This window comes from Simochromis diagramma, unplaced genomic scaffold (assembly GCF_900408965.1).
Source record: "Simochromis diagramma unplaced genomic scaffold, fSimDia1.1 OVJJ01000031.1, whole genome shotgun sequence".
Lineage (NCBI taxonomy): Eukaryota > Metazoa > Chordata > Actinopteri > Cichliformes > Cichlidae > Simochromis > Simochromis diagramma.
The window spans coordinates 1,125,300-1,146,620 of record NW_024386983.1 but is presented as its reverse complement, the minus strand read 5'-3'; the positions used below and the strand labels follow the sequence as shown (position 1 = coordinate 1,146,620).

The 21,321-nt window shown below is 42.2% G+C and overlaps 1 protein-coding gene across 1 annotated transcript in view; it reads right to left on the bottom strand.

Annotated features, from left to right (window-relative positions):
- Positions 1-11,664, bottom strand: part of si:ch211-137a8.4 (neurofilament heavy polypeptide) — a 38,098-nt gene extending 26,434 nt beyond the window's left edge. The window contains exon 1 of the mRNA XM_040039698.1: positions 11,418-11,664. The gene's annotated coding sequence lies outside the window, so the exon portion shown is untranslated. The remainder of the gene's footprint in view (positions 1-11,417) is intronic.
- Positions 11,665-21,321: the final 9,657 nt, after the last annotated feature.

Sequence of the window (21,321 nt, the reverse complement as noted above, 5' to 3'; positions counted from 1 at the left end):
GACCCTTGCTCAGCTTTCTTGAACATTTGTGCAGCAGGGTCATTCCAACAAACTCTCACAGCAGTTCATGAAGGTCCATTAAAGCCTTTAATGTGACGGTAAATAAGGATTACTTTGAACTTTAGCACTTCAGCTGTGTTAAGGTTACCAAGGACTTTCAATTGATACCACAGGTGCAACTACTAGAAGGCTGAAGGGTAGCATTTTGAAGATTTGGAGGCAGCCTCTAGTGGTCATTAGAGAAACTGCACTTCAGTGTTGGCTTTTTCGGGCCTGCAGGTTGGTTAAAAGTTGGTGAGAAGGGGCTCGTCTTCAAAGCCAGGTGCATTATCCTAGCAGACAACACTAAAATGCCTTTTGTTTAATCATGTTTCACCATCTTTAAAAACCTCAATGGATCATTTTCGCTTTGCCAGAAACTTTCAGAGGACACGAACGTGAAGTCCTCTGTGGCAGCTGTGACCCTGGTAGCAGCAGAAAAGGCCACAGTGGAGTCAAACTAATGTCACCAGTGTCCAGACTCAGACCCATGGCACAGAAATCTGTGTCGTGCTGCGTTTACTTTTTGCAGTGATTCGACACTAGAGGTTAAAAAGCTGCAACTTGTAGTCATTCTGTGTTTAAATCAGTTCCAGGTGGAGTTCTGTTGAGAAAGGCGAAGAACTCGATGAAGAAAAGCGGACATAATGACTTTTTGTTGTATATTAGCTGTCGGGACACACTGATACATCAGCTCAACCACACTATTGTCTGGACTGGCAGGTATGTAGATATAAAAGCGTGGTGCCTCCATTTAAAATGATCAAAACCAGTCAAAGTTACTGTTACTGCACAGTGCAGAAACAGAGCATTCAGCCAAACTGGTGGAGGCCAAGTAGAAGCTTGGTTTTATCAGCCTTTTACGGAGATATGCATCTTGTTCCACTTGTCAACTCTCATATTAAACATAAAGGTTAACATGAAAACAATCCCAGTGAGCGAAAAGCTCAGGCTGCTCTAAACACTCAATTTATAACTCTTTTTTTGACTTTTGGGTCTATATGATGTCATAGAGAGGGGATATCCCTAATATGGTCATCTCAGGCACAAATGGAACCGCCCATCAGAAAAAAAGTTATCCCAAAAGGGGGAGGGACTAGAACAACTTCTGTCAGACAGAAGATGAATTGAGTGGTTGCACTTAGACCGAGCACAAGACACACAAGGATTATTTTGAACAGTGAATAATGCAAAGCTGCTCTGATACAGTCCATGAATAAAAATATGGAATTGAATAACTGAATACCAGTAAAGCTAACTGAATAATTACCTTTACTGTTATGCACCCACTAAAAGAAAAACGCAGTTTTTGGAGACGGCACAGACATTAGAGTCTGAACTCACTGAAATCTTCTGACAGCCAGTAAAACCTAAAAGGGGGAAGTCTCTGTCACACCATCTTAAGAAGGATGGAGCCAGCAGTCCTAATCCAGACTAATTTGGGCTGATGCCAAGCAAGGAGTAAGGACAGTATTTAAGATTAATTTATATCCCCGGGGCACCGCTGTAACTTTGGACTCTGCTGTTTCACTTGCAGCTTGATTAACAGCACGGTTTACATTTTAACTGAAGAACTACAGCGACGGTTTCTGTTTGAGAAAGTTATTCATTAATTTAGCCAAGTGGAGGAAGTCTCAGAGGCCAAACTGTCCATGCACAGTGAAGTCAGAGTTTAAGGTCTGTTTTTTCTTCCTGGTTCTCTTACACGCTGAAATCAGGAGTTTTATTTTATCTGCACCACACCCGGAGAGTATGAACACACAATCTGGGAGACAAAAAAGAAACAGAGCTGTCGGCTCATTGTTTGTATTGATCTGTTAGAGCTGTGTGAGGTTCTCCTTGTAGACATATGTGTGTAGGTCCATGCAGGTCATGATGGGCTAATATGCTTGACTCAAGACAAACTGGGCGACTTCTTATGTCCTCTGCAAAAGTTTCATCCGAACGGCATCTTCAGCTTTAGAAGCTGATGAAGTCCTTCACAGGAGAGCTGAAAGGCCGACTCAAACACTCCGCATGGACCCTCTTGGAATTTGGACCCGGTGTTTTCCGTCTTTGCTGTTAATCATTTGTCAATATTTTAAACTCTGACACAACAAAGGTGAAACCTTTTCTGACCATATCACACCAGTACTCACATATGCAAAATTCAGATTTGATGCCTTCCTCTTTGCCTGCATCACCTCACACTCTGACACAGTCTAATTCACAATCTTCCTGTGTCTGGTTCAGATTCAGCCCTCCTATGAATAGAAAGGATGTTTGGTGTCCAAGTTAGGGATGCACCAATCCAATTTTCTTCCAGGTCCAATACTGATACCTTTGCTTCTGGTATCTGCTCATGCTGGGTTCTGTAATCATGGTGTCAAATTAAAAAGCTGTAACCCCGACTGTGAAGCAGAGACTAGGAACAAAAATATTTTAATGTTATTCAACAAATTTGATAGTTTGATTTCAACTTTGAGAGTCATTAGGAAACTGCTGTTATTGACTTTCCTCCTCTGACTCGGAGTTTACCTTCCTTTACTGCTCCTCACAGACACGTTGTGGAGCTGATCCGAGGTGACGAAATCAAATAATGTCAATTGAACCAACTTTTTAAGACAGGATCGGACTGATATCCCATTCAAATGTCCGATCAAAGCATTAATATTCCATTTTAGTGGACTTACTTCCTTTCTGTTCTTTAGGCAGTGGATCATCTGCACCTTATTTGTGGTTCAGAGCATGTGTGTTACCCTCCCATAATTCCCACCATCCAACAGTGAACCAACAGACCACACTTCCCTCTGACAGAAGTGATTTAAACAATGTTTTCTATACATATATCATTATCTTTAAGATGCATTATATTGAATATGTCATAAAATCTTGAGGCACACCTGGAAGCGCTTGCTCATAGGGGGTCATATGATTGTTGGGTTTTTCTCTGTATGTATTATTGTAGGGTCTTACAATGTAAAGCGCCTCGAGGCGACTGTTGTTGTGATTTGGTGCTGTGTAAATTAAACCGAACTGAATTGAATTAAATAGGAAAACAGCTTTTCACCATGTTACAAACACACATTTAATGTAGAATCCTGTGAAAAGTGTTGACGATATTTCACATATGAAATACGTGACTGATAATAAGTCGTATATTTCCTGACTTCATTTAAATGGATACCTGGATCTGAAGCTGCTGTCTGCTCGTCCTAATAAAACATATCATTCACTAGTTGGGAAGAAGGAATTTTCCTCTATCTGGTCAGATATTTGTTGACAGTCTGAGAAGAATAAAGGTTTTTCTTTATAGAAGTCAAAATGAAATCCAGGCTGTACAGATGTGACGTTCTCTCAGAAGTCAGGCTTTTATTTTATGTTCAAATTCGAAGCTGCAGAAAAGACCAAAACGACAGCATCTTCTGTTTGAAGCTTGGCGTGAAGGAAGCGTGGGCGACTGGAAGCACAGATGCATCGTGGACAATGAAAAACATCCACTGCAATTCCAACTGTGAAACTACTTCCCACATTATCTGAACAATAGGCAAGTTTCCCCAACCATCAGCCCTGCTTCTCGTCTTTAACGACAGAATGATTTATATTCAAGGTTCAACACAGGAATCCAAACTTAATATGTAATTTTTGCAAACCTATAACATTTCCAGTTAACACTTATTAACTTCCAATTAAGTTCCCTTCCAAAGAGACCAGTTGCTCATTAAGTGAATATATGAGAACTCACGTGTGAGCATTAACCAAATTCCCCAAAACAATGCTTGGAAGTCCTAATAGAGTAGCTTTGCATGATTCACAGTTCAAAATAATCCTTCTCAGTTCTGCGTGAACTCAGAACATTCTATTTAAAACAAGCTGTTTTAGCTCCTCCTCCTTTAAGCCGACTGTCTTCTGATTGGCTGTGCCTCACAAAAATCACAGAGAAAAGCATATTCGGTCTATTTAATGGTTTAATAGTCACAGTGGAAGATTTTCTTTTCTTCGCTCAGTGTTATTTCAGCACAACTCATGAAATTAATCTTTGATACACTTACAGATAAATTTAATCTGGGTAGATTTATGTTTTTCCTCAGACTCTATCCTCTTTTTTTAATCATTTTCTTTCAATCCACTTTTTACTCACCATGCATTTTTAAAGACCATTCATTAGGCACCCATAATTAATAACTCACATATTTTTTTAAACTTTGAATCCTGGGAGAAAAATCTGTCATATTTTCCTTTCATTGGCTGCCCCTCGTAAGCAAGTCTATACTGCAGGTGGGCGTGGCTTCTCTGCGTGAATGATCATATTGAGGAAATCTGCTGTCTGTGACATCTAAGAGTAAAAAACTGAGCACTGGGAGCAGAGAGAAGTCTGACCTTCGGTTTCAGGGATTACGTGTACATACTCTGACCTCAGTATTTAAAACTTTGCCCATGAAGTAAGGAAAAGTAGGATAAGTCGACTTTAACAGAGAGTCCATGTTACTGCAGGCCCTCCAACAGCTCATCCACCTCCTTCACACTACAGGCATTTCTCACCAAAAGCTCAGTTTAAAGGGACATTCTGTGTTTTCTCGTCCCTGTCCATAGTGGCATCATTATAAGAGCCTATTATGGCGTTCCAGAGGCCGACTCACAGACTAAATGCCTTGTTTCTGTCCGCCATGGGAGATTTCTATAGAGCCTGAACTCCCTCCTTCAACAGAGAGGCCCCTTCATCGTCCTGCCCTCCTCCTCCTCCTTGCTCTCTTCTCCCTCTGACACAGACGAGCCTTTATCTGCCCATCATGTGCTCGCTCTCGTTCTCTTTTTTCTCCGGCCTGACCCTGTTTTCCGCAGGCATGCTGGGTAGGATTTGGGGGGAGACACACACACACACACACACACACACACACACACACACACACACACACACACTCTCAGAGTAATGTGGGGGGAAAAGGCTGATTTGGAAATCCAGCTAAATATTTTATCCATGGCAGCGCTATCTGTCTGCGTAGCTTAATACCGATTTGATGTTATCTCTTAAGTCTTTCCAGCAGAGGTTTTCTTTTTTTCCTCCACATTTTATTTTCTGGTCAAATAATCTCTTCATATCAGCCATTCAGCATCAACACACAAACACATGCGAGTCAACAGCCACCTCGACGAGCCAAAACCTGCTGCGGAGGTGCAGGTTGCTGTTGTTTTTAGTTATTCCCAGTTTGTTCTGGAACATCTCAAAACTTCCCCAAATCACTTGTTTTGTTGGATGAACAGTCTCAGCAGCCACAAATATTCAAAGAAACAAGGGGGTGATTATTAAAAGAAAGTTTGAGAATTTCTGGTTAATTCTGCACCTTTTCTAATGTTATCTCTTCAAAAGATTTTAACTCTTCTTAAAATGTTAAATTCTCAGAGAAATGTGAACAAAATGCAGCAGAGCATTCCTTAAAGACATCGTGTTTGGACTTTAGTTAAATTAAGTTAAATATTTCCTTACTCATATATTCTTCAGCTTTGAAAATCCAGTTTATTTATAGCCCAAATCCAGACACCTGAGTGTCTGTGTCATCCAGTATGTGCCAATATAAAACCCTTATGACTGGGGTGCTTTAGAAATGGCGCTGTCACATCCACGTCCATTCACTTCAGTGTTTTTAACTCTTTAACTTTAACTTGTCTGCAGCACACGCTGGAATCTGCAGCTCAGACGACAGTGAGTCGAGCTGCGTCTTCACCTTAAGTTGCTAACCAGCCCATTCTCGTTCTGGGGAGTTAAGGTGACAGGGCGGTCATTCCAAACTCATCATTTTTCATCAAAGGGGCAGATTTGAATCAAACAGCAACCTTTTTGACTGAAAAATGAAGCTAATGCAGGTCCTCTAATGTTTATGTCCAATTCTTATATGCAGCCTACAACATTACAATCTAACCCAGTACTGTTTCCTCCACCTGACCAGGCAGTTTTTAGAGCCAAAACGTCCTCACCACTACTACAGCTTTCCAGTGTGCACCTTGTAGGTCTCCCTGCAGCCAACGCTGCTGTGTCAGCTGGCACCTTTGCTAAGCCACAGGTGATGTCTGACAAAAGCTGTCATCATGTCACACTTCAGGGGGAGTATGTGATGTGCCAACTAGTTCGCAATCACAATGCTAATACCAAAAAATGAGCAATGCATAAGCTAACATATCAATCAACCAGCATCCGACCCAGAAACGCAGCGCTGGTCAGACACTTCACATCCTAAACTCTGTTTCTGACCTACCAGAGCGATGCTGCAGATACATCGCTGCAGACATGCAGAGCATTACATAAATCAAACATGCTGAAAAAAACACGCTGTAAGGTGAGAAGTTTAAAAAATGAGCATGACTAAGCTAATCAGAAATCAGGGTTTAGCCATATCCCAAGGATTTCCCATCGATGCTAAACAGGTGACCTTTTAACGGTAAAGATGAGCGTATACGGAGAAACTCGTGGATCCATTGTAGTCTTGCATGACAGTAAAGCGAAGACTTTGCACATGTTGTGCATTTCACTGAATTTAAAACAACCACATGATCCACGCGTGACCAGAGGAAACAATCCCCTCCTCTGCTCTCCCATCGCGCTCGCCGCGTTCGGCATCTGTACATCCATTTTCCTCGCTGATTGTTCGCGGTTAGCTGCGATACGTGATGCTGAACGCTGCCTCCTGGGTTCCCACAAAACTTCTGTCATTTATATTTCACTCACTGATTGATCATTATCACCCTCAACTATTTTGTCTCCTTTAATCTTCCTTTAAATGCGACCTCCTTCACCACTTCTCATTCCTCCCTTCCTTCCATTTATTACCCTTCTCTTATTTCTTCACTCCTTTCTTCACTGTCTCTTTGGCTCCTAATATCCTTCTGCTCCATCTTTCATTGTTAACATCTTCCTGTTTCCTTTTGTGCCTTCTTTCTCCTTCTTAACCTCATTTCTTCTCCTCATTCTTACCCTTTTCTTCTTTTTCTGTCTCTTTAATTTGCCGTGCCATCCTCTGCATCGGTCTCTTCTTTCCTTTATGCATGTTCCTCCACTTATAAGCCATCATCCATCCTTTTGCTCCTCGTCATTGCTTCCTGCCCATTTCTCTTCTTACTTTCGCCATTTTAACCCCAACAATAATTTGTCTTTTTTGTCTATCGTTCATCTTTGTCGTCCCGTCTTCTCGTCTCCTGCGTTCGTTCATTTATCTCCCATTCATCATTCAGCCCATTAACCTTTGCTTATCAGCTAATTAGTCTTCTTTCTGACACAAGCTGGGACTGCGTGTGTGCTGAAGGTGACCATATCGTGTTGGTACTGAGTCAAAACTTGAAATATGTTTTTAAACGTTATACTGACTGTGCAACGATGAGCAGCCTAGGGTCAAAGGTCAAACTAAACGTTCGACATGTTATACACAGATTTTTGTAAGAAAAATCAGAACTGGGTGTGACATCACAACTGGACCAATAGCTGACATCTCTCTCTCTCTATTAGTGATTATTATTTATCCCCCTTTCCTGCAGACAAACAGAGAAATCTTAATCATAAATATTTACTAAACGCCATTAATTTGGTGAAAAACTGATGTAACGCAACTGACATCGGCTCTGACTTCAGTAAATGCCGTTTTATTCTGTGCCGATGTCAGTGGACAAGGCCAACACCGATCAAAACACAGGGCTCTAGTCCAGATTTCCATCTTCTGTGCGTCAATGAATCAGTGTTTACTATGAATTCTGTCCCAGCGTCGATGTTTAAAACAACCAAAGCTAATGGCGACATTTTTCCTCCCTTTGATCGTTATGTAAAAACACCAAACTGCAGCCTTTTAGCTTTTTCAGATCTTTAAACATTTATCTCATGAAAAATTTACGTGATAAATGTCAGATTCTGACATCAGTTTTATTCTTTAACCATATCAGCAAACATACAAATACTCTGCAGATTTATTCATACTGGTATGTACAACAGTTTCCTCCCATCGACAAAAGCAAACTAAACCTGTTGGTAAAATGTAAACACTATGAGTTTGGGTTGGATGCTGATATTTTAACTTTGACTGTTGAGTTCTGATAATTTTTCATGTTTATTTTGGTTTTCTAGTTTTTCCACTTCTACTTCTTTCTTTATGTAATGTGCAAATATTATAAAGCCACAAAATCCAGGCAACATCAGGTAAATATCAGGCGCTAAAATCAATAAATCTATAGATGTTGGACGGATATACTGACGCATTTGTGTGAGGAAGATTAATCTATTTAACTGAAACTAAACTAAAGGTGAACAAAATAAAACTAAACAATGTGTCATAAGAAGAGTATCATTTAAATTAAATAAGACATATAAAGAAAAATATAACAGAAACAGGAGAAACTATGTGAGAATTCAGTTTATGACTAATATTCAGACTAAAGTATCTACTACATTTTTTTCCCTGATAAATACCAATATATAATCTAATAATCTATTAAAAACTAAACTAAAACTGAATGTACTTAATAAACTTATGGAAGCTAAATTTAGTACGAAATACATAGAAAATACTGCCCACTTCACTTTGATCACAACTCCAAAAAAACTCACACTGAAAGTTTCCTCTGACTTGTTTCAACCCCTCCACCACCCCAGCATCCACCTGTAGCCTCCGGGCAGACGTTTACTCATCATGCACCAATGTTTACATCCATCATAAAAAAACAGCAAGCCCGGAGTCTAAACACCAAACTCTAAATTTAATCTGCTGCTGTGACAAATCAGTCATTTCAGACATGAGCCGTCTGAACGAGGAGACGCTTGGCTCTCCTAGCGCCATTTAGCTGGGAGCAGTGCACCAGACCACCTGACGGCACCCTAAAATATATAAAAATGGGTGTAACAATAGGCAACAGTGTTGAGCAAATCACATAAAAATGCTGCAGAGTTGTAGCACAGCTGTATGCTTTAATTTCTTCTTTTTTAGCATCTTTCAGTCAGAGGGAGCTGTAAGGATTTGGCGTGCTGTCTCAGGGTTGGTTTGATTTTAGAACCTGAAGGAGCGTTTGGACCCGTAAATGTATGACGTCAGACTTTCCAAGCAGATAAAACAACCCTACATGTGCGTTAGACCACAACTATCTATATTTTATGCTGTGTGAATGTGAAATTTGAGTTAAAATAAGGTGACCTCTCATTCTTCACTTTTCCTTCCTTTTTTCCTCTCTCCTAGCTCTGTGTCCTTCTTCCTTTTCTAGTTTAACTTGAACCCTAACCCTCCTCCCACATTTTTATTTCCCCTCTTTTCCTCCGTTTATTTCCACCATGTTCTGCTAGAAGCTGCATGAGAGAGAGGAGTGCACGAGCTCTCCTCCTCCTTCTTATTTTATTTATTTATTCTTTATCCGTCAAAGCTCCTGCAGCGTGTGCGCGCAGTGGAAAATGGAACATAAGTCTAATGAGAAGGAGGCAGGGGGAAGGAGGGAGGGAGGCGCGCACACGAGGCCCGAGGAGGACGACGAGGGGAGGAAGCCAGCCAGCCAGCCAGCCGCGCGCATGCTCGAGACAGCAGGTGCCCGAGCCCCCGATGAAGAGGGGAAAAAAACTAATTTGCATTGCTAATGAGCTCCTCTCTGAGCCTCCTCCCCCCTCCATTTTGGGGGGCAAAAAAGCTTCTAATATGGCGACATGTTTTTAAATCGTGTGCCCCTCCGTCTTTCCTCCCAAACACACCAAAGGAGGGGAAAACGTTTAAAATCCTACCACCATGTTGCAGTTTTAAAGGATAATTCTGTAAGTTATTAAAAAAAAATCCAAATCAGAGCTGAAACACTGCAGAATATGAACAAAGCCATAAAAACATGATGATCCAGAAGGTCAGCAGACTTCAGTGTTTACTACACCTGCTGCAGACACACTTCACATCGATGCAGGAAGGACAGAAAAATATCAGCGCAAACATTCGCATTCAGCTCCAACTGGACCCAGTTCAGTTTGTCTTTATGAAAAGCTTTACACGGGGAACAATGGACGGCACATGGGCCCCCAAAACAACCGCTAAATGATCGATTAATCACCACCTGGTAATTTAATCATAATCAAGACAAGCAGCAAATGAGTGAGGGGTTCATGGCTTTACGATCAACAACAACAGAGAGAGGGGGGCTCGCAGAGAATCCATCACTGAGCAAAACAAGTGAAGCGCCAGATTCCCAACAAGCACGTCGTTGTCTATTGTTGGAGGAAGAAAGAGTGGCATACTTCTCACTTTTAACCCCCAGCCTCGACACATCAGGGCCAACAGGACGGGAAACAGCCGATAGTGACACTACATACACGAGTTTTCCCGCTTTCCTCGCGCTGACCTCGTTTACGTTTCTCACGTGCACGCTGGGCTCTGATTGTGATGTGATTCTGTCTGTCGCCATGTGCGCACCATTTTTTTTTTAAACACGCGCTTCATCGAAAATGGCTTAAAGACCCTCACGCGCCCTCTCCCCTCCCCGCCCCCTTTCCAGTCTCTTTTCTTCCTGCGCGCGCATTCAGACTGAGATTCTGTGTTTATTGCGCTCGCTGCTGCCCGGGCGCGTAAACAACCTCACGCGCCTCGACGGGTTGTTTTTTAAATTATTATTATTTGTTCTAATTCACTGATTTTATTTTTGTGGTAGGATATTCTTCAGACTGCACGCGCTCAAAACAGAAACACACACAGGCGCGCGCGCGCGCAAGTAGGAGAAGATGACAGACACACATGTCAGAGCCACAGGGACCGACCTAACCGTCCGTCCCGGAGAGCAACAAACGCCCCTTGGAGCCGCGTGGAAGCACGAAGAGACATTAACAGCTCCGTGTGACATCAAAGTATCAACCGCAAGCCCCGCGCGAGTATCATCACCTATCACACACAGCTCCTGTGAGGCTCCATAACGTCACAAAAACACCCCAACCATCCTGTGTTCCCCCCCACTCAATTAAAGAAAAAAATCTATGTAAATACATATATATAAACGTGTCTCTTTGCAAACAGACGCAATTGGATCAAAGGCTTTTTGGGCACAAGCGCGCGCGACGTCGCCAAACAACAGCCCCCGTTCATTGTCCCCCTCCGCAACCGTCACCGCCGACAAAAACAAGCCCTCGCACGAGGACCCCAGATCAGCACACCCTCACTGCCCCGCACGCCGCCTCCACCACCTCCACCACTACTACTACCAGGTTAATATGACCGTTAAAGGCTAATTACCCGCCGGCTAATCGCCATTAAACACACTCCTGCGACCTGTAGCCTCCAACTGCAGCCGAAATAAAAGCCTCCGCTCATTAAGAGGTGAGCAGGAAAGCATGAATAAGACGCCAGAGATGTGCCACTCGGCAGAGTGATGGTCAGAGTGGAGAAATGCAGAAATAAAAGAGGCAAACAAACCTCCTTTCGTGTGCGTAAATCCGTTTCCAGGCGCGTGGACAGAAAGGTAATAAGCTTGTTGTGTTGGACGGGAAAAGACGCTGCCGGGGCTAAATCCTACCAGCCATCCTCTCTCTCTCTCTCTCTCTCTCTCTCTGTTGCTCGCTCGCGCGTCTGCCTGCGTCGTCGCTCTCTCTCTCTCTCTCTCTCTCTCTCTCTCTCAGCCAATTGTGTGAGATGAAATTGGCGCGAGGGGTTGAGCAGCGGGACGTTGGCAGGTTCTTCTCTCTCTCTCTCTCTCTCACTCACACACACACACACACACACACACACACACACACACACACACACACACACACCGTTCACCTCTCAACGTTATTTGGTTGCCCCTAGCAACCACGAAGACCACCACCCCTTCTGCGCCCCTTGTCCAGGAGCCCCATCATCTCCACCCTCACCACCATCACTTCACCCGACTCCACCTCCTTAGACTGCCCAAAAAAATGTTTCTGAGAAAATGTGAAAATGATTTTTCTCTCCATCCCTCGTGCGAGGGATGCGCGTGCAAACTTTGAATTAAAAGAGAGAGAGATGAGTGAGAGACAAAGGGAGCAGATGGAGTGAGATAGTCAGCGGCGCTCCTCTGTGCGCCAGCAGCTTACAACTCTCCCTGTGGTGGCTGCTCCATTCACGCTTCACGCATTGTTTTCCATCTTTGTGTGTGTGTGTGTGTGTGTAGGTGTGTGTGTGTGTGTAGGTGTGTGTGTGTGTGTGTGTGTGTGTGTAGGCCGGAGAACAATGGGGGCAAAGCATCAATGCAAGAAAAGAAGAAAAAGAGAGGAGGGTGCAGGGCGAGGTGGCCCCTTCCTCCTAAATTTAAAATATGCACAAAAAGCTCGGATCTTCTCTGGATTTCCTCCTTTTGTGTCCACACTGCATCTTTACTGTGTGTACATTATGGCTGCAGTTTTTCTTTCAGCACAACTGGAAACCTGCAGAACTGCAGTTGCTCTGAGGTCCACTTTAAGGGGAAATGATAGCTCAGTGGAGGCAGCTCATTGGTAGCTCGCTGGAAGCTACGGACTGCAGAGAGGATCTGCTGTCAGAAGGGGGCAGTGTCAAAAATATTTGGCTGTACTGTGATAATAACAGTCTCACAGCAGTTTGTAAAATATTCACAAGTGTTAATTTACTAATTCAAGGCAGTTCAGTTTTATTTAGATAGCAGTAAATCGCATCTACAGTAAACAGCAGTAAAGGTAGAAAACTGAAAAATGACCCTCATGAGCAAAAACTTGGTGACAGTGGGAAGGAAAAACTCCCTTTTACCGGGAAGAATCCTCAGCAGTTGGGTTCAGGGGAGCAAGACAGGACAAAAGATTCACATTTCTGTTTCTGGGCACGAAATTTCTAGTTTTTAATGTACCTGAACAGACTTGGCACAACCACAGTCTAATAATCTTCATCCTTTAACTGCGCTCTGCTTCTGAAGAAGCTGTCCTGATGTGACATTTTGGGGGAGTGTCCAGCAGCGACGGATGATACGGTTGGTTTTACAGCATTTCAAGTGTGTTTGCAGAGCAATAAACAGCAACTGCACTTTACTCCTTGTAACTACTGCAGTAGTGTGACACACCAGCTTTATTTTATGTAGGAGAGTCATAAGAAAGCTGCTTCACAGACTTAACTGATAACACAACTCTGAATTTCTGCACAGACCAAACCAAATCACAGTCTCTGCTAAACATTCACTCCATGCCAACTGTTCAATAAGCTGCATTCATTGGATCTTAACAGTTATAACTGAATATTGTTGGACATTGCTCTAAACACAGATTTATGTTTATTTGTTTTTTTGCTCTTAGCTCTGGATGATATCACAAAGTGAGACCATCCATAATCTGATCATCTCACAAAGCTCCACCCACCTGTTGTTTAAACTTGTTGTTTATGCGGGACAGCCAATTAAAAAAGCTGTTGGCTTAAAATGGGAGGGGCTAAAACAGTTTATTTCAGACAGCTGATAAACTGAGGGGCTGCACCGAGTCCCAGTATAATCAAATAAGGATCATTTCGAACTGTGAATCATGCAAAGCAAATCTATTAGCAAGAGCATGAAAATATAGAGCTGGAACTGACTACAACTGATCCCATTTATCCCAACTCAGTGACCCTGCTGTGTGTCAGTTAAGATTTTTAATTTCCCTGCATGAATTTTTAGAGTTTCTATTGACCCACCAGAAATGCTCATGCTCATTCTAAAAAGATTTCACATGGGTTGCTTTCCACAGAAGATCATGCAAAGCTACTCTGAAATGAGGAGCTGTTAATGAGAAAAATAAGTCCAGTTTAAAAACAAACGTCTGCTCCACTGCCCAACACTGCAGTGCATTCGTTTGCAGATCAGAGCAAAGAAGAAATGTAGCTGTTTTATTCTGAAGCCTAAAGCATTTGGGACTGGGTTAATTGTCACGTGCAGACACAGCGCGGTCCAACGCCGACCCCTTAAAGGATCTTAAAAGAGACACGAAGAAGACGAGAGAGTGAGCGAGCAGAAAAGGGATGTGTCACTCAGTGTGCCGTTGACTCTGCAGTCTGATGCTGATGATGATTTGACATGACAGCCAGCAGCCTCCTTTTCTCCTGCTCCTCCTTTACCTCTGCTCTGCCCTCATCCCCCCTCTGTGCCTCTGAGGAGAGGAGACATGGGGAAGGAGTGGATGGGCAAAGGAGGAGTACCAAGGAGAGAACAAAGGAGATTCAACAGAGGATCCTAGTGGATGAAATCAAACTTGTTTTTTCATAGTTTAAGAAAAGTCACCAGATGAAGACGTATTATTTGACTGCACATTTCCACATGAATTGTATCCCTCATAAAATCTGATCTAGCCCCGTTTTCTGGGGTGCACATCTGGCCATTTTGACAAGATGTTCTAAAAAATGTTCAAAGTTTTTGGACGTTGGCAGCAATGAGACTTGAAACATGACTGCAGATGTCTCAGCCCACAGCTTCTGACCATAAAAAACGTGACAGTCTTTTTAACGATGCCAAACATGCCATAATGTGAGCAATATAAAGTCCAGCAGAGCAAACAGGACCTCACACTGTAAATGCACACAGTGGACTGCCTTTAACTTTATTTATACTCATATTGAGTCAGTGACTCATACTTGGTTTTTCAAAGTACAGAATACTCATATTTACCTGCCTTAGTTTAGTCATGTTTATGTGTTTAACTGTGCTTTCCATTGTTTTTTTGGAGCGAGAGCAGCAACAGGCCACCAGGACCGTGCCCGTTAATGGCTCCTGGTCAGTGCTCGTGTTCAGGGTTAATGATTAAATGTTAATTAAAAGTAGTGTTTCTGTAACTGTGGTGTTATGGGGCATGTGAATGAGGCAAAGTGTGAGATCACAGAGTGTTAGAACATAATTTAAATACTGTGGACTCACAGGCTTAGGTTTATAGATCACATTTAATCATGTGAATTTCTGAGTTTATTTATTAAAAAAATGTTACAGATAGATAGATGGAGATGAAGTGTATCTGATGTGTCCTTAATTATTCAGAAAAAGACTAAAAAAGTAAACTTTTTAGTCCATACTGACATGACAACATCACCAAATTCTGAATGTCTCAGCATAAATCACGATTCATCAGGTAACGTTTTGTATTCATTATATTATATTATCATTATATTAAGTGTATTTAACGTATCCATTTGAAGTCCTACACAGTCAGTCTTTTTTGAGGTAGCAAGTTTGGTTGACATTTTTAAAGTCAACTCATCATGTTAGCTGCCTTTTCCTTTGGCTCATATGTCGGCTAACAAGAAATAAACCTCGCAGTCAAAGTGACACACTGTCTTATTAGTGTGTACCGATGAGAAAGTCATTAGTGTGATGTTGGTTTACCGGTCAAATAGCCTGACAGGAAACAAAAAAGCTAATCTGTGAGGCACACTCTACCACCTAACACCGCTGTGACTGGAACGTTTGCAATATTGTTGTTTTTTGTTGCATCAGATCTGGAGTCCAGAACCTCTACAACAGGTGCAGTATCATCAGCGGTGGCTGGATTTAAGGGGTTAAAATGTGCAGCACATTCTCAGTATCCTGCATCTTCATGAGGGAATATAAACATCTCCTGAACTGATAGAGGCTGGCAGCTTTCTCGTCTGCAGTAATTACACTGCTGTCTCGACATTTAAGTGGTAATGATATATTGATGTTCTACTGCACGCTCTGATATCTCGAAACATTTCAGGAATTAATGTGTCTCCATTTTATTACCAGTGGTTCAGACTGCCTGCAGGGTCACAGCATGCTGAAATCCCCGACTGAACCGAGGAAAAATCATTTTCACCTGACTGCTCCTGCACAGCGACCCACAGTAACAGGTCCGTTCCTCTCGGAGGACACTTCCTATCTGTATATTAAAAAAAGGTTAAAAGGCAAATTAAAATCATTTTCTACCTTTTTAAAGACTGCATAAAATCTCTGCGGACCAATAAAACAAATCTCGGATATTCGAAGGTAGGTCGTGCGAGTTTTAGTGTGTTCTACTATTAAAAGCAGAGAGGTAAAACCGTCGAGCTGTAATTCAGCAGCCGGAGTGCTGAGTCAGGCTTGTTTCTGTTCCCCATCACCGGCAGACCTTTTTCACTCATCACTCCATATGCTCACCTAATGAGCCTTTGAGACCAGGAGCACTGACACACACATAAATATGCACTGATGCTTTCAGGTGAGCGTGTAATTCCATTCACAGCTGCTCCGTGGGATTCCTCAGAGCAGAGGGATGGGCACGTTACGTTTGACGTGTGGAGGTCCTACTTATACGTGTACAGTTTACGCCAGAAATGTCTACCTGGTTTAAAATCTGAGAGTCTGATTCTGTCTGTCGGGCTGACAGATTTTGTGTCTTAAGTTTGGGGAAGTAAAACGCAAAGCAAGCAACTGAAATCTGCAGTCGGTCTGACGGCAACCAGGGGGCGACTCTTCCTGTAGTAGCAGAAAGCAGAATGAGGCCCCTGTAGGGAGTTTTTCCTCCCCACTGTCGCCACAGTGCTTGCTCATGTTTGGTCATATGATTGTTGGGTTTTTCTCTGGTTTTTCTCTGGTGATTTGATGCTGTATAAATAAAACTGAATTGAACTGAATTGGTCCACATATAGTCATTTTTGGCACCAAAAAAACAACAAGGCACTTTCAACCAACCCACCACTTTAATCACACTTTTGGGATTAAAGATCTTGCTCTGACAAGGCCAGTATCCTTCAAACTTCTGTTTATCTCTGACATTCTTGAAAGAGCAGCTGTAAAACGACTGACCATCTGCAGAGAGTTTCAGTCGGATTTCAGCATTAGCTTATCACAGTACAGAAGCAGCGTCAGTGAAGGTTACAAGTGGCCTCTGACAGTGGACTAATTTCTGCGCTTGTCCTGCTAGACCTCAGTGCAGCGTTTGATACTGTCGACCATAATATTTTATTACGGTGATCTGAACATCCTGTAGGTATCAAAGGCACCGCCCTGCAGTGGTTAGAATTATATCTGTCTAACAAGCCCCTTTTCCATAAGTACCTATTCGGATCGACTCAGCACAGTTGGCCACAGTTTTCCATTAGGTCCATTGTTCCTGGTACCAGGTACTTTTTTAGTACCCGCCCAGGATTCCAGGCGATCCAAGCAGGTACTAAAATGTGATGTTGCCAGACTGCATGCCACCGACTGGCTGGTCAGTAGCTTCACTACTCATGAGAGTTTCTCATTCATGAAAATTAAAACGGCCATTTCGAAACCCGGCGAACAAGAAACAACGCTGTTTTCCCCTGAGTGTGATGAAAAGCCACAGACCGAGCAGCAGGTATATTCTTGCTTCGACATCCACCTGTTTTGTAGCGTTCGTGTTGCATGATGCTTGGACACATTGCTATGATGACAACCACACATGTTAGGTAGTACCGGATTGTAATGGAAAACCAGTCGATCCAACTCGAGTGTTGTGACTAGGTACTTATGGAAAAGTGGCTACAGACTCCAATTTGTGCATGTAAATGGAGAGTCCTCTTCACACACTGAGGTTAATTATGGAGTTCCACAGGGTTCAGTGCTAGGACCAATTCTGTTTACATTATACATGCTTCCCTTAGGCAGCATCATTAGAAGACATAGCATACATTTACACTGCTATGCAGATGACACCCAGCTCTATCTGTCCATGAAGCCAGATGACACACACCAATGAGTTAAACTGCAGGAATGTCTTAAAGACATAAAGACCTGGATGGCCGCTAACTTTCTGCTTCTTAATTCAGATAAAACTGAGGTTATTGTACTCGGCCCTGAAAAGCTTAGAAATATGGTATCTAAGCAGATTCTTACTCTGGATGGCATTACCTTGGCCTCCAGTAATGCTGTGAGGAACCTTGGAGTCATTTTTGACCAGGACATGTCCTTCAATGCACATATTAAACAAATATGTAAGACTGCGTTCTTCCATTTGTGCAACATCTATAAAGTTAGAAATATCCTGTCTCAGAGTGACGCTGAAAAACTAGTTCATGCATTTATTACTTCCAGGCTGGACGACTGTAATTCATTATTATCAGGAAGTCCTAAAAACTCCCTGAAAAGCCTTCAGCTGATCCAAAATGCTGCAGCAAGAGTCCTGACAGGGACTAGAAAGAGAGAGCAGATTTCACCCATACTGGCTTCTCATTGGCTTCCTGTTAAATCAAGAATCAAATTTAAAATCCTTCTCATAACATCTTGAATAATCAGGGCCATTTTTATCTGAAAGTCCTTATAGATCACCCAACAGAGCACTGCTCTCAGACTGCAGGTTTACTTGTGGTTCCTGGGGTCTTTAAAAGTACAATTGGAGGCAGAGCCTTAAGCTTACAATACAAAGCACGTTGAGGCAACTGTTGTTGTGATTTGGCACTATATAAATAAAATTAAATTGAATTTAAGTTAATTAATTTCCCATGTGAGCCACAGCAAAATCTACAAGGTGCATGTTAAGAGCTGGTTGTGTCACATAACCTTCAAAGTAAAATGTCTGAGTCATATTAGGAATCACCTTTTTTGTATAACCTTTTATCGTATCTTCCTTTGGCTATAACGTGCCATTTTTCATTTTCTGTCTGTCTGGTTACATTTAGACACTAAAACTACAAAAACATCCCTTCATAATTAAAATATGCATTAAAAGCAAACTCTGAGTACAAAGGCTAAGATGGCTTCTGGTCTGAAAAATGCAGCCAAGCCAGAAGCACCGTTAACATCCTTTCTCAGTAATGGTCAGCAGGGGGCGACTTCTTTGGTTTCAAAAAGCGCGATGTGTGTCTTTTTATCGCTGATTTTTAATTGTGAGGAACAACAATAATCTAAAAGTGTCAACACTAAAAGATAAGTTGGGTGGCAGAATTCACAATCGCATGAATTCAAGCTCTCACCTGGACCACTTCTTTTTACTTATTTGAATTTTTAATTGCTCTTGTTTTTGACTCTGCCTTTTCTTCTACTGTGGTTTTAAGTTTAAGTATTAAAACTAGTAAACTAAAACTACTCTTAAGAGTTTTAATAGGGGGTGACTCCTCTGCTTGTTTAAAAAAATGTATAGGAGCCTGTAAAAAAATATTACCCAACAGCTCATCTGATTTATTCCATTAGCAAACACTTCCTTCATGGGTATATGTATATTTTAAAGCCCTATTAAATACAACATGATGTTTTTGTTTTCAGTTATGGTCTCCATTAGTGTTTAAATAGACATAAAAACAGGGAATCCTTTACTGTGTAAAGTACATTATGTCTATGATCACAACAAGCTCACTGGTGCTCAGGTAAGGTTCTTACAATTATAGTAGCGGCAGGAAGATTTCAAGTGTATGTCAAAGCAAAAGAAAAAAAATAGAATTGGACTTTTTCTTAAATAATGACTTTAAATAATCAACATTTTTGGGTGGTTTCATGCTTTGGCTCCCAAGAAGCCAAATCAATCGATAAAGGGGTTAGGTAAGAAAAGTAAATAAGGTGAGAGCTAAATTGGAACTTGCTGGAGGAGACACACAGTCTGGCACTCCACTGTGTTTGAGAAAATGACTTCAGGGCGAAGAAAGTCCCCGAGGTGTTTATGTATTTGTAATGAAGTTGGTTTGTTGAGGTTTGGGCTTGTATTATTGTGGGCTGGAAGGAGAACAACTTACAAACGAAGATTAAAACTGTGGTGAATATTTGCAATGATGAATGACATTTATGGAGCCTCATGTGGACATTAGAGGAACTGCGGTTTTTCCAAAAGTTGATTCTGTTCATCTGGACGTAGCGTTTTGTGGGAGAAACGTTTCGTCACTCATCCAGGTGACTTCTTCAGTCTCAGCTGACTGCAGGTTTCAATCTTATAAACAGTACATTTGCATAATGACTGAAACCAGTTTTTGGTTTTTGGCTGAAAGGCTGATGCTTTTGGTCCTTTTCATGTCATCCTCAAGCAGTTGTCTGATTTTGGTGATGTAACAGATGATTTTAGGAAAAAGTGTCTTGTTATCCTAATAATTCAGCTTCCCTTTGGTCAAGCCTGAAGCCTCTGGATGATGTTTGATGTGTCTGGATTGGTTGGCACACCGTAACTGAAAGTCTTCCTAATTGAAGCTACATTCGTTAGGATGTTCCCCTCTAGAGGAGAATAGACTTTCCCACTTTGACCTTGTGATTGTGAGGGGACCATCCCACTTTGGCCCACATTATCCTTCTTTTGGTCTTCCACTGTAGACTAATGAGTGTGTGTTGAGGGCTAATTAGGGCTGCACAGCTGTAAGTGGCTGTAATTGTACACACACTCACACACAGCTTTAGGGTAAAGTTGACAAACATGCCAACATGTTTCATCTTTAATTCCCTCTCAAGTCTCTCTCTCTCTTTCTTACTTGCCCTCATCCCCCCCTGTACACACACCTCCACATTCATCCCCCCTTTCATGAACTTCATCTCACTTCCCCTCACTCACCACCTCCTGACTCCATTCTTTGATTTCTTCATTACCACATACCATCTCTAATGAGTGAAAACAGCCCTTATTTCCTATCTATCTATCTATCTATCTATCTATCTATCTATCTATCTATCTATCTATCTATCTATCTATCTATCTATCTATCTATCCATCCATCTCAATAAAGAGAGGGGGGTGAACACACACCCGTAGCAAACACACACAATCCAATGTCGTCTGGATGTCACCAGACAGAGAGGTGTCTGGAGAGAGCCTCCTGCCTCTGGTGACAGCAGTCTGTGTCTGTATGTGTGCAAACAGTGATGCCGATGGAGGGGGAAAAAACACAAACAGAGGATGGAGCACGACAGGCGAATAACAACAGACAGACGGCAAGACAGAGGAAGAAGAAATGAGATGCAGAATGTGCCAGACAGTGGCATAAAACGAGAGAGAGAGAGAGAGGGAGGCATCGATAAAGTGAGAAAGATGGGTAATGAAAGAGGGAGAGAGTTTGCCTGAGGACAGAGCGACCAGCCTTGGCATGCTCGGCTAAAGCCGACACTGCCGGGTAATAAATAACAGTCATTGGGATGTCAGGAAAGAAATGGATACAGCAGAGAGACAGACAGACACAGAGACAGACAGGCTTGATAAACGGTGTTAGGGACGGTCAGTGGTCCTAGGGATGGCAAACTGTTAGGAAAAGTAATTGGATAAGCCCCTCCCACCACACTGTTCTGGCGTAGAGCTTTTTTTATGTTCACAAGCTGAGATGACACGTCATGTGGGCGGAGCTGAACTGGTGGCAAAAAGCAACAGTTATGCAGTATCTTGCAAATCTTTTGATGGATATAATTCTGAACTTTGGCGTGATTTCAGTGACATTTGGTTTCAAGATTTGTTCACTGATGTTTATCTAAAAG